The sequence below is a fragment of the Lathamus discolor genome, chromosome W (assembly GCF_037157495.1).
Source record: "Lathamus discolor isolate bLatDis1 chromosome W, bLatDis1.hap1, whole genome shotgun sequence".
NCBI lineage: Eukaryota > Metazoa > Chordata > Aves > Psittaciformes > Psittacidae > Lathamus > Lathamus discolor.
The window spans coordinates 1,493,985-1,507,665 of NC_088908.1; the positions used below are offsets into that span (position 1 = coordinate 1,493,985).

At 44.5% G+C, this 13,681-nt stretch overlaps 1 protein-coding gene across 1 annotated transcript in view; it reads right to left on the bottom strand.

Moving 5' to 3' along the window:
* The window catches only part of LOC136004249 (nuclear pore complex protein Nup93-like), a 94,088-nt gene extending 80,810 nt beyond the window's left edge, over nucleotides 1–13,278 (bottom strand). Inside the window, exon 1 of the transcript XR_010608323.1 lies at nucleotides 13,045–13,278. The gene's annotated coding sequence lies outside the window, so the exon portion shown is untranslated. The remainder of the gene's footprint in view (nucleotides 1–13,044) is intronic.
* Nucleotides 13,279–13,681: the final 403 nt, after the last annotated feature.

Below are 13,681 nucleotides of genomic sequence, written 5' to 3' on the forward strand. Positions count from 1 at the left end.
GGGACTTGATATAAGACAAGATAGTGCCTGGAAAACATAAAGTACTTTTTAGCTTAGGTTGTAGAAAGAGAACAATGTTTACGTTGTAAGCCTGTGGAACTTAGTGGCCCCACTAAACATGAGGTAATTCAGAGCGGCCCTGCAGAGAAGGACTTGGGGGGTGCTGGTCGATGAGAAAATTAACATGAGCCGGCAGTGTGCGCTCGCAGCCCAGAAAGCCAACCGTATCCTGGGCTGCATCAAAAGGAGTATTACCAGCGGGTCGAAAGAGGTGATCCTGCCCCTCTACTCTGCTCTTGTAAGACCTCACCTGGATTATTGTGTGCAGTTCTGGTGTCCTCAACATAAAAAGGACATGGAACCGTTGGAACAAGTCCAGAGGAGGGCCACGAGGATGATCAGGGGACTGGAGCATCTCCCATATGAAGATAGGCTGAGAAAGTTGGGGCTGTTCAGTCTGTAGAAGAGAAGGCTGCGTGGAGACCTCATAGCAGCCTTCCAGTACCTGAAGGGGGCCTATAGGGATACTGGGGAGGGACTCTTCATCAGGGACTGCAGTGACAGGACAAGGGGTAACGGGTTAAAACTTAAACAGGGGAAGTTTAGATTGGATATAAGGAGGAAATTCTTTCCTGTTAGGGTGGTGAGGCACTGGAATTGGTTGCCCAGGGAGGTTGTGAGTGCTCCATCCCTGGCGGTGTTTAAGGCCAAGTTGGATGAAGCCTTGTGTGGGATGGTTTAGTGTGAGGTGTCCCTGCCCATGGCAGGGGGGTTGGAACTAGATTATCTTGAGGTCCTTTCCAACCCTAACTATTCTATGATTCTATTCTATGATTCTATATTATTCACATAATATTAATGAACTAGGGTCTTGCATGTAACATTGACTCTTGTGTATATTATTGGAAGTAAGGACATGCTGACAGCAAAATAAAGAATACTTGACTTCTTTTTTAAAGAAGGCTTTATTAATATTTGCTCTAAACAAGATCTTCCAGCTGCTGAAGTTTAATACTACCCAAAATGCATTTTCCCCAGGGTCCTCCACTATTAGCAAAGACCTCTCTTTCAAGTCCACATGTTATTTCAACAAATTCTCTTTGGTATCCAATTTGAGAGCCTTAGGTGTTAAGTGTTCAAGGAATGCAGTCAAATCCTGCCCCTTCTACTCGTCCTGAGACACCTATTAATTCACCTCCTGTAGAGAGCAAGTTTATCATCTCTTGCAATTGCTAGTATCTAAAGAAGTAGAACAGGGCAACTTAAATTGGCATTGCAATTATTTAAAGTCCATAAATAGTTGCTGCCAGCATAGATTAAATTGCTATATGGTAACATCCCTTTCTTTTTTACCCTTTAAAGCTAAACTCTAATTAAGTCAGGTGAGCAGGGACCATGCCATGCGTTGTGGTTTAAACCCAACCACAAAGCCCGTCCACTCACTCCCCCCCTTCTTGCCCTCCCCCTGTTCCTGGAGGGACGGAGAGGAGAATCGAAAAGAATGCAACTCCCACGGGTTGAGATAAGAACAGTTTAGTAACTAAGGTATAACACAAATCACTACTGCTACCACCAATAATAGTAATGATAAAAGAAATAACAAGAGGAAAGAATACAACACCTCAAACCAGCCGACCAATAACTCGCCTGACTCCCCCCAGCCGAGCACTGACCGATACCTCCTCCAACCCTGCAGTCCCCAGCCCTTCTGGGGTAACTCCCAGTTACATCCTGGGCATGACGTGCTGTGGTATGGATTACCTCTTTGGTCAGTTTGGGTCAGGTGTCCTGTCTCTGCTTCCTCCCAGCTTCCCCTCCTCCCTGGCAGAGCATGAGGCTCAGAAAGTCCTTGGCCAGACCAAACATTTGAGCAGCAACTGAAAACATCAGCATTATCAGCTCTCTTCCCAGGCCAAAAAATGAAAAAATAGCACTGCACCAGCTACTAAGAAGGAGAAAAATGACTGCTACTGCTGAACCCAGGGCACCATGCAAGAGTCCATGGGAAGTGAATACAAGTGCTTAGGAAGTATGCTGTACTCCATGCAAAGATGAGCTGAAAATCCAAAATAGCTTCTTAGGTTCTCTTTCTCAGTATGAAAGAGATTAATTTCCAAATTGCTTCATGAACTGTCACCCAAACTCAAAATATCACCATAAAATTCCACACACTGATCACAGCAATTGAATGTATATGAACTGCAGAGGGGACCAAAAAAAAAAAAAAACCGGAACATTTTTCTCCAGCATCTTTGTGTGTTTTGGAAAGAAGCTGAACAATGATAATGGCGGCCTTTGCACCCAGCCTTCAGGTTTTACAGACCACTGAAACAGGGGAATAGAGAAGGTCAGATGGGTGGATTGATTCGGAGAAAACTCCAGGAACAAACTTGCCAACAAAGTTTTCAAGCTGACAAGCAGGTATTCTTTATTGCAGCACCGGGAGACACGGGGGATAGCTCCTCCTAACGTGTGTCTCTCAGTTGCTACACAAGCCATCCTTATATTGTCCATGGGCATACATACATTACGTCATTTTCCAGAAAGTTCCCCGCATGCGTACAGAATTGTGGTGGTGGTCTCTGAGGGTCGTTTACTTCTTCCAACAATCTTCATCACTTCTGGCAGCCTTTGGAGCATGCGCAGTAGATGCTCATACCAGTTTAATTGGTTCGTTAGCACCAGAGACATAATAATCCTCCTATCCTCCTACTTATCAGTTAGTTTAACTGTAGCCCATCCTGGACACCTGCCATTCCCAGATACTCCTTATCCCTGTGTCCTGTTCTTCTAGACTGTTTTTCTTAAAACTGTGTCAACTATAACAATTTATCTTGTACAAGAATGCTCAGTGTGTTCTCTAGCTGCATTCTGTTTTTTTTTACTATGTATCATGTACTTTAGTAATTTTCCATTGCTACTGTTACAAAGCCATCAAACTTAACATTACTTAAAAATGATTCTAAAGGTTTATATATTCCATTTTGTGATTTTGTGTCCCCCTTGCCTCAAATCCCCCCTTTTTCTGTCCTTTTGCAAATTCTTTTGCAACATTTTATATATTACCATTACCATCAAAAGTCTTTTTGAAATAATTTCCCATTTCTACTTGGTGCTTAATTTCATTCCTTTTCCAGTCTTCATAATTTATCATAGATCATTTACAACACCAGAGGGAACATTGTATCATACCACAAGTAATCAATATTAAAATAATGTCCTGGGTTTACCAGGAGCCGTTTTGCTCCTTCTTAGTAACTGGTGCAAGCTCTGTGTTTTGACTTCCAGCCTGGGCAGAGAGCTGATAACACTGATTGTTTTTAATTGTTGTTAAGTAATGTTTATTCTGGCCAAGGACTTTGTGAGCCTCATGCTCTGCTGGGGACGAGGGGAGGCCGGGAGGAAGCAGAGACAGGACACCTGACCCAAACTAGCCAAAGAGGTATTCCATACCACAGCACGTCATGCCCAGAGAGGTAACTGGGAGTTACCTGGAAGGGCACTCTCTCTCTTCGGGGGGGTCGAACTTGTTCAGCGGTGGTATCGTATTCTCTTGTTATTTTCTCTTATCAATATTATCATTGGTGGTAGCAGTAGTGATTTGTGTTATACCTTAGTTACTGGGCTGTTCTTATCTCAACCAGTGGGAGTTACATTCTCTTGATTCTTCTCCCTATCCCTCTGGGAGAGGGGAAGGTCGGGGGGGGGGGGGGTGTGAGTAGACGAGCTGTGTGGATCGGTTTAAACCACAACAGTTCTTTTTGGCGCTCAACGTGTGGCACGAAGGGTTGAGATAACAACAGAACTGACCAGATTAATAGTCACTCGTCACAATGCTAATTTATTGGCTCTCAAAGCTGTTCCTTTTGATCTCACAGGTTCAGAACTCTGTACATTACATACAGCCGGTATTTGCTGTGGTAGTGTTTTTCAAATGTGGGGCTTGGGCTAAAGCTTTTGTCTCATTGTACTTTATTATAATGACTTGTAATACAATAGAATCATTGATTATGAAACTGATCGGTCTTATGTTCCCAGTGTGGTCGCCACCTTTATACTTTGGGAGGTATATAATAAAGGTGCTTAGCAATTTCACATCTTTTTTCTCCTTCTCGGGTGGTCAACCTGTGAAGGAGACATTCTTTTACCCTCCTAGCCCCCCTCTCAGACCAGCTACAGCATCATTTGAGAGTTTTGAAGTTCTTGAATGGCCTTTTAATACTGTTGAGACCTGTGTGCTGATTGTGATGGGGACCACCATGTTGGCATGCATACAGAGTGTGTTTTGCCCACAACCATTTTGTCTGATTTCAAGAGTTAAGCAGAGTCAGGTTTGGGCCTTGTCTGGGGTTAAACGACGATATAGGAGGACCAAGAGATTTTCCCTGGGGCTGGACAGCCATGAGTGGCAGGGTGTGTGGGATAGTATGGGCAAGTATCTAGGTCAGTGGGCTCCTCCAGTACTTTGGAATTTCACCACTAAACAAGTGCAAAATCCAGAAAAATTAGTAAAACACTTAAATGAGGTGTGTGGTCAGTCTGGCCATACCAGAGACGGACAAATCATGGCAACATGCTGGGGCTTGGCCTATGCTTACAGGGCCTTGTTCAACACTATCCAGCACCTTCAAAAGGAAAAAAATGCCCCTGCATCTGAGGGCAAAGCAACAGTCAGCACAGCTACTCCAGCTCCAAGCACAGCAGCTACACCACCCCCAGCGACAAGTACAATTGCTACTCAAACCACAGTGAAAATCACTGCAGCTAAACCAGAGAACCAATTTGTAACAATATCAGTTGCCCCTTTATGCAAGAGAAAAAGCAAAAAGGAGGCAAGAAGGGTGAATCAAGATGAAGGAACAATGTATTCACCACCTGGTCCAGTATCTGAGGAGGAGTCATCATCGCATTATGACGAACAAGAAGAGGTGACTTCTCGACCTCGGACCTCAACCGAGCTATGGGATATGCGAAAAGATTTTACCCGTCAACCAGGGGAGCACATCATCACCTGCTTGCTCCGATGCTGGTACAATGGGCTGTTAAAAACCACACTGAGAGCAATGGGTGGGAGAACTTTCAAGCATTGGGATACACACTTGCCAAAGGCCACCTGGTTGGTTAACACTAGAGGATCCGCCAATAGAGCTGGCCCAGCCCAGTCAGAACATTTACATATTGTGAGTGCGGACACATCTTCCCTTTCCTTGCTTGGGTGGCTGTAGCCCAGCTCTGGGGGCTCCCTGCTCCTCTCCGGAAAAAGCCTACAGCACCCGGGATTCCCAGGCGGTCTAATTGGATTGCCGCGCCCGCAGCCCCCCACGCCGCGCTCCCGCACGCCGCCATCCCACGGCCACACCCTGCGTCCGCCCGTCCCGCGGCTCACCAGGCGGGCTCGTCCACGGGCAGCCCGCCGCGGTTGACGAAGAAAGGGACACCGCCATTGCGGAGATCCTCCTCGCCCTCCTCGTCCTGCTGTTCTTCATCCCGCGGCGCTGCCGAGCTTGGACAAGCCCGCCTGGTGAGCCGCGGGACGGGCGGACGCGCGGGGTGGCCGTGGGATGGCGGCGTGCGGGAGCGCGGGGCGGGGGGCTGCGGGCACAGGCGGTCTCCCATCCAAGTACTAACCGAGCCCGACCCTGCTTAGCTTCCGAGATCAGAGGAGATCGGGCGTTTTCAGGGTGGTGTTTTTTGCCATTTTCTCCCAGTTAGGCTGATTTCAGCCTCCAGTACAGTCAACTCTTGGGATCCTCCTGTCACTTCAGAAATATAGATGGGTTCGTGACCGAGGGGTGGACTTAACAATGGACGCTATTGCCCATGTTATTCATGAGTGTGAAACATGTGCTGCAATTAAAAAAGCCAAACGGTTAAAACCTCTTTGGTATGGAGGACGATGGCTGAATTACAAATACGGGGAGGCCTGGCAGATTGACTATATCACACTCCCACCAACCCACCAAGGCAAGCGCCATGTGCTTACTATGGTGGAAGCAAGCACCGGCTGTCTTGAAACATACGCTTGCGGGGGGGGGGAATACGACAAATAATTAACACCAATATACCTGCAACTGATACAGGGTTAATGAAATGTACAAAGGAAAATACAAGGGATTGTATAAGAGAGTTAGAAGAATCCCTTGCTTAAACAAAAGTATTGTCTGCTGTAAACACCTATTATGCTTACTACTGATAAGGGGAGGAGACAGAGGCCTGATTCTACTGATAAGCAACTATTGACAAGGAAATGCGAATGTCTAGGTCTATTGATAAGGGGGAGAAGCTGATGATTTATGGATGAGGTACCGACTAAACCCTAAAGCCATGTGCAAAGATTAAAAGGTGAAAAGTTTAAGAAGAGGAAGACTCATTTACTTCATCTTGAGGACCCCTGCCCACAGGAGGAAGACTCATTTACTTCATCTTGAGACCCCTGCCCATGACCAGAGGGGGCACTGCGCAGGCACAAAGGACCTTCTAGCTCATTATAATACGAAGCGGGGACAGATACTATGTATAGGCGTATCAGTAATCTAATGCATATGTATGCCTTAAGGGAATAAATGTAAAGGAAAAACGACCCTGGGGGTGCATACTTTGGAGGAATGATCCCCATGCACCTCAGCGCTGAATAAAGCATACCTACTTTACAACTTTAACGAGTTGTGGAGTCGATCCGCGTATCACAACCAGTTGCCTCAACCAGGAGAGATCAGGTAACCATGAAGTTAACCTTTTCCATATTTTTTTCAAAACCCCAGGAGGTGTCATCCATGGCCATTTCATGAAATATCTTAGTTTGTTTCCAAATTTCCTCCTGATCTGTTTCAATTCTGCTACTTTGGTCTATACAGGAACAACTTTCACTGATTATGGAACAAAGAATCACAGAATCACAGAATCCCAAGGGTTGGAAGGGACCTAAAAAGATCATCTAGTCCAACCCCCCTGCAAGAGCAGGGTAACCTACAGTACATCACACAGGAACTTGTCCAGGCGGGCCTTGAATATCTCCAGTGTAGGAGACTCCACAACCCCCCTGGGCAACCTGTTCCAGTGCTCTGTCACTCTTACAGTAAAGAAGTTCTTCCTGATGTTAACGTGGAACTTTCTATGTTTCAGTTTACACCCATTGCCCCTTGTCCTATCACTGGATATCACTGAAAAAAGCCTAGCTCCATCATCCTGACACCTACCCTTCACATATTTGTAAACATTGATGAGGTCACCCCTCAGTCTCCTCTTTTGCAAGCTAAAGAGACCCAGCTCCCTCAGCCTCTCCTCATAAGGGAGATGTTCCACTCCCTTAATCATCTTTGTGGCTCTGCGCTGGACTCCTTCAAGCAATTCCCTGTCCTTCTTGAACAGAGGGGCCCAGAACTGGACGCAATATTCCAGATGCGGCCTCACCAAGGCTGAGTAGAGGGGGAGGAGAACCTCTCTTGACCTACTAACCACTCCCTTTCTAATGCACCCTAAGATGCCATTTGCCTTCTTGGCCACAAGAGCACATTGCTGGCTCATGGTCATCCCCCTATCCACCAGGACCCCCAGGTCCCTTTCCCCTTCACTACTTTCCAGCAGGTCAACCCCCAACCTGTACTGGTACATGGGGTTGTTCTTCCCCAGATGCAAGACTCTACACTTGCCCTTGTTAAATTTCATCAAGTTTCTCCCCGCCCAACTCTCCAGCCTGTCCAGGTCTCGCTGAATGGCAGCACAGCCTTCTGGTGTGTCAGCCACTCCTCCCAGTTTTGTGTCATCAGCAAACTTGCTGAGGGTGCACTCAGTTCCCTCATCCAGGTCATTGATGAAAATATTAAACAGCACCGGTCCCAGCACCGACCCCTGAGGAACTCCACTAGTCACAGACCTCCAGCTAGATTCTGCGCCATTGACCACAACTCTCTGCCTTCTTCCTTTCAACCAGTTCTCGATCCACCTCACTACTTGATCGTCAAGCCCACACTTCCTTAGCTTATCTATGAGGATGCTGTGGGAGACAGTATCAAATGCCTTACTGAAATCAAGAAAAACTACATCTACCGCTCTACCATCATCCCTCCACCTAGTCACTTCCTCATAGAAGGCTATAAGGTTGGTCATACATGACTTCCCCCTCATAAAACCATGTTGGCTGTTCTTAATGACCCCCTCATCCTTGATATGCCTAGTGATGGAGTCAAGAATAAGTTGTTCCATCATCTTTCCAGGGATGGAGGTAAGGCTGACTGGTCTATACCCCTCCTTGTGATGTCAATAACATGTCTAGAGCCATTTGGTTTTGTAATACCCCGTTAGATAGGTTAGTTATCTCTCGTTCTGCCTGGATTATATCAGTGTTTTTACTTTCCATTTCCTCTATGGTTGCTGAGACATTTACAATTGCCTTCTCTAATTCACTTATTCCCAAAGATGGAATTAGCCCTCTTACAAAACTATGAAATGCAGTGTGCTGTTCAATAATAGGGTTAAACCCTTGCTTAATCTGTTTAGCAAAACTTCTAATTGAGGTCCTGGAAGGATACCTGTAGGTAATAGTAAAATTGGGTACTACAGCACCTAAGGTGCATGCCCCCTTCTAGTTGGGGGCTAGAGTCTTATAAGCATTTTCTCCACATAACCAATACCATCCTTTCCCTTTAGGAATGGGCCACCACTGAACTATGATGCGATCTATATTAATAGTATGATCGCAATTTGAATGGTGACCTGCATCTGTGGAATTTAAACAAGCATGATCTCCTACCCTGGTTCCCGGTGTAATACACCTTTGTGCACAGGTGTAATATTTATTACCTGCATTAAGATTAACTATTCCAAATTTTAACCTTTCCTTCGAATACAGATTGCTAGTGTTCACCCACAAATTTGTCCATGAGACAGTGTTAGGAATTGGAACTTCAATTAATGGGAGATCCAGGCTTTCTCCTGATTTAGGCAACTGTGCACACACCCAACAGTCACTACAATTGAAAACCTTAGTGACATTCTGCATTAATTTCCGGTATAAGTTCTGGTCCCAAGCTTGTGCTCCAGTTATCATATGAGTCCAAATAATGAGATTTCATACGCAAGGGTCCTGAAGGTTTGACCTGCCATGTCTTCTCTGGCTCTGGTGCTTTCTTTATTCTTGAGTAATGTATTCAAGCAGGTTGTTCCTTTATCTTCACTGCTGTAAAGGTGGTCAGTAATCTCTGGTATGGTCCGCTCCACTTCTCCTGTAGAGGATCTCCTGAAAAATTCTTAACATAAACCCAGTCTCCAGATCTGAAAGGGTGAATCGGATAATCCAAACTTCTTCTTTCGACCAGGGTTTAGTTTGAATTCTTAATAGAGCCAGTGGTAAAGCTTGGTACCAATATAAATTTGTTTCCTGACATATTTTACTAATATGTTGTTTGATCAGAGGGTTCATCTTTTCTACTTGCCCACTGGCCTGAGGCCTGTATGGAACATGTAGTTGCCAATCAATTTCTAATTTTTTGCTAGTTTCTTGTAACAATTTTGCACTAAAGTGTGAACCTCGGTCTGAAGAAATTGCCCCTGGTACTCCAAAGCGAGGTATGATCTTGTTAAATAATATTTTAATCACTTGTCTTGCATTATTTATCCTACAAGGGAATGCTTCTGGCCAGCCTGAAAAAGTATCCTTTAACACCAACAAATATCGATAACCTCCTTTTCTTGATAATTCAGAAAAATCTGTTTGCCACTGCTGTCCCAGATAACTTCCTCTCACAATTGTCCCAATTTGATTTCTATTTTCAGTTTTAGGATTATTCTTAAGACACAGCTGACATTGTTTTGTCACTAATTGAACTATAGTATATAGATTTCTTCCTACAGTTTGTTTGTTTAAGTATTTATACAAAGAGTTACTACCACAATGAGTTTTATTATAGTCCTCCTGAACTAACTTCCAGAGTTGGTTATAGGGGATTACAATTCGCCCATCAGGTATCTGAACCCCACCCTCTTTATTTTCCTGTCCTTTTAGATCTTTAATCAATTTTCTATCCTCTTTTGAATGCCTAGGTTTAGATTTCTCAATTGTTAGTTTGCCATCAGGGATTAAGGACATGATTTGAGATTGTTCAGCTGCTCGTTTGGCTTCAAAATCAGCCAAATTATTTCTAATTTCCTGATCAGAGTCACCTTGTTGATGTCCTTTACAGTACGTAATAGCTACTTCTTCAGGTAGATGAACAGCTTCTAGTAATTGTAGAATTTCTGCAGCATGTTTAATCTGTTTCCCTTGTGTGTTCAAAAGTCCTTGTTCTTTCCAGATAGCCCCATGTGCATGTACCACGCCAAATGCGTTCTTAGAATCAGTCCAAATATTTATCCTTTGATCTTTAGCCAATTCCAGGGCTCTCCTTAATGCTATTATTTCTGCCTTCTGGGCAGAGGTGTTTACTGGTAAAGGTTTAGCTTCTATTACCTGTGAAGTGGCGGTAACGGCATATCCTGCCTTTTGTTCACCTGCTTTCCTTCATGAAGCTGCTACCTCAGTAAACCAAGAATCAGCACCTTCCAGAGGCTTTTCTTTCAAGTCTGGTCGGCTCGAATACACAGTCTCTATGGTGGCCAAGCAGTTGTGTGTTAGTAGTTCTGTCAGTTGTTCCTGCAAAAAGGATGCTGGATTCACAACATTAGTGATCGCAATTTCTATATCATCCCGTTCCACAAGGGTGGCCTGGTATTTTAAAAACCGTGAAGGAGATAACCAGTGGGCTCCTTTCTTTTCCAGGACTGCTGATACCACATGGGACACTAGCACAGTAATTTTCTGTCCCAAGGTGAATTTGTGAGCATCTTCAATATTCATGACAACTGCCGCCACAGCCCTTAGGCATCCGGGCCATCCTTTGCTCGCTTCATCCAGCTCTTTTGAAAAATATGCCACTGCCCTTCTATATGGTCCTAGTTTCTGAGCAAGGGCCCCCAAAGCTATTCTCTGTTCTTCATAGGAATATAGCCTAAAGGATTTAGTCACATCCGGAAGTCACAGAGTTGCAGCTCTCATTAGCTCTGTTTTTAAATTTTTAAAAGCCCCCTCTGCTGTATCAGTCCATTTTAAAGAGGGAGGGTTTCCTTTCAACAGTTCATATAGTGGTCTCACCAGAACACCATAATCATGGATGCAAAGTCTGCACCATCCAGTCATTCCCAGGAATGTACTGTTTTATTCGAACTGGGCAGGCCCCCCTTTTTATTTCAATTTTAATAGGCAAAGCATTTTTTGCCTCACCTGGAATTTCTGATGCCCAAACTCCTGGATATACCTGATTAAGGTTTTCTTCTATTTCAGGGATGTCCTCCTGTTTGCTTTTCCGCTGAATTAAAGATGGACTTAAAACTGCAATTAATTGATTGTTTTTAACTCTAATTTCCATTTTGCCTTCTTTAAATGTTGCTTCTCACCCTAATAAAAATTTTAGAGAATTTGGCATACATAAAAATTTATGCATTCCTGTTTATTTTCCCAGTTCGTACTTTAAAGGCTTCAGAAAGAATGCCTCTTTTTTTTTTTTTTTTCTTGGTGGCCAGTAGCTCCCACATCTGTAGCGAATTCTTTTCTCTCTGATTTAATACCAAATAACTTGCTCCTGTAACCACTAAAATTCCACTTTATTTCCTCTAGTCCCTAGTTTTAATTTAACCAATGGATCTGGTAGGGTAGCTTCCCCAGGTCCCCGTCAGTCTAGTTGCAATTCAGTCACCGGATCCACCCCATGGCACTGCCCCCCCCACCCAGGGCAGTCTCACTTCCAATGTCCAAACTCCCCATAGCACCCACACCGATCTGTTTCCACAGAAGAAGAGCCCACTCCCCCACCTCTGCCCAACATCCCTCCTTCCAGGCTCAAACACAGGAGCTGCTCGAGCTCCCCTCCTTTCCCCCTTGGTTTTCCCTTTTTGTTTTCTCACAGTTGTTCACCCTGCTCTGCAGGGGCTGCAGAAGCCTGCCTCTGCAACAGCACTTCTGCTTTAACCCTTTCTTAACTCTGAATGTGAATCTGCCGCTTTTTGCCAGTGACAGCGATCTCTTCCTCCTTATCAATATCAGATAGGACAGGTGAAGAGGGTGCTCCTCTCAGAGGTACCTGTGACACATAATTTTCCAGCGTATCTTCCTGATTACTGTTTTTTAACCTTAAACATCTTTCCCCAATATCATAGGCTGAACAACATCTCTCCATCTTAACTTTCAGTTTTTCCCTGTCCTTTAACAAGGCCAAAATTAAGGGATCTGACAGAGCTATATTAATTGCGCATTCAGTCTGTCACTCCACGTGGTTTCTTAAAGTGAAAAACATATCTGCATGCATTACTTCATCCCATTTTCCTTGCCACCTCAAAACAACATTAATTGTAACAATGTATTATAGTTCAGAGTTCCATTTTTAGGCAATTTCCGTCCATTTTCCATGATTTTCCAAAATATACAAAGGCCACCATCGGTTACAATATTTTACCAATGTTTTCTTATTTGCCGAGCCCCCAGGAGACCCTCCAAGTTCCTTCCAGTGTGCCAAAATGCACCCTAAAAGACTCTTTTTCAAGATCTCTTCACTCTGCTGATCTTCCATTATCAATCTCATATTCACACACACACATGGGATCCCACAGACACACTCCACACAGTTACAACACTTGAGACAGAGACTAAAATTCTATCAAACAACAGTTAATAACACAGTTATAACATCCTGTCACCAATACCAAATCACACAACCAAAATCCTTAATGTAACAAGCCACAAAATAAATCAAATGCCAACAAGATCCAAAACCATTTCCACAAGACACCCCCTGCGTCTTGTAGGACCCAAACCACAAGATGCCCCCTGCTTCTTGTGGGTGTATACCAAACGGACGCTAGCAGCCGGGTATACGCCTTTACCTACGAGATTTCCTATCTCGATTTACGGAAGGCTTCCAAACCTTGCGTACGCTTACCAAACCAACCCAATTACCAATGCAGTCTTTATGCAAGATGCCCCCTGCACCTTACAGACCATACAAAAGAAAAGAATACCTTTTATGAAGATGGTCCTTGTCTGCTCCTGCAGTGATCCGAATGAGTCGAGGGGTCCCTCCAGGAAAAATCCCCAAGGGCCCTAAGGAGCCCTGTCCTCAGCGGGTCCTGCAGCCGAGCAGAGAGGGTCCTATCTGGGGTGACAGATTGATTCGGAGAAAACTCCAGGAACAAACTTGCCAACAAAGTTTTCAAGCTGACAAGCAGGTATTCTTTATTGCGGCGCCGGGAGACACGGGGGATAGCTCCACCTAACGTGTGTCTCCTCAGTTGCCACACACGCTGTCCTTTTATAGTCACTGGGCATACATACATATTCATGAGGCTACGTATTGATTACATCATTTTCCAGAAAGCTCCCCGCATGCATGCAGAATTGTGGTGGTGGTCTCTGAGGGTCGTTTACTTCTTCCAACAATCTTCATCACATCTGGCAGCCTTTGAAGAATGCGCAGTAGATGTTTATACCAGTTTAATTGGTTCGTTAGCACCAGAGACTCCTATCCTCCTACTTATCAGTTAGTTTAGCTGTAGCCCATCCTGGACACCTGCCGTTCCCAGATACTACTTATCCCTATGTCCTGATTTTCTAGACTGTTTTTCTTAAAACTATGTCAACTATAACAATTTATCTCGT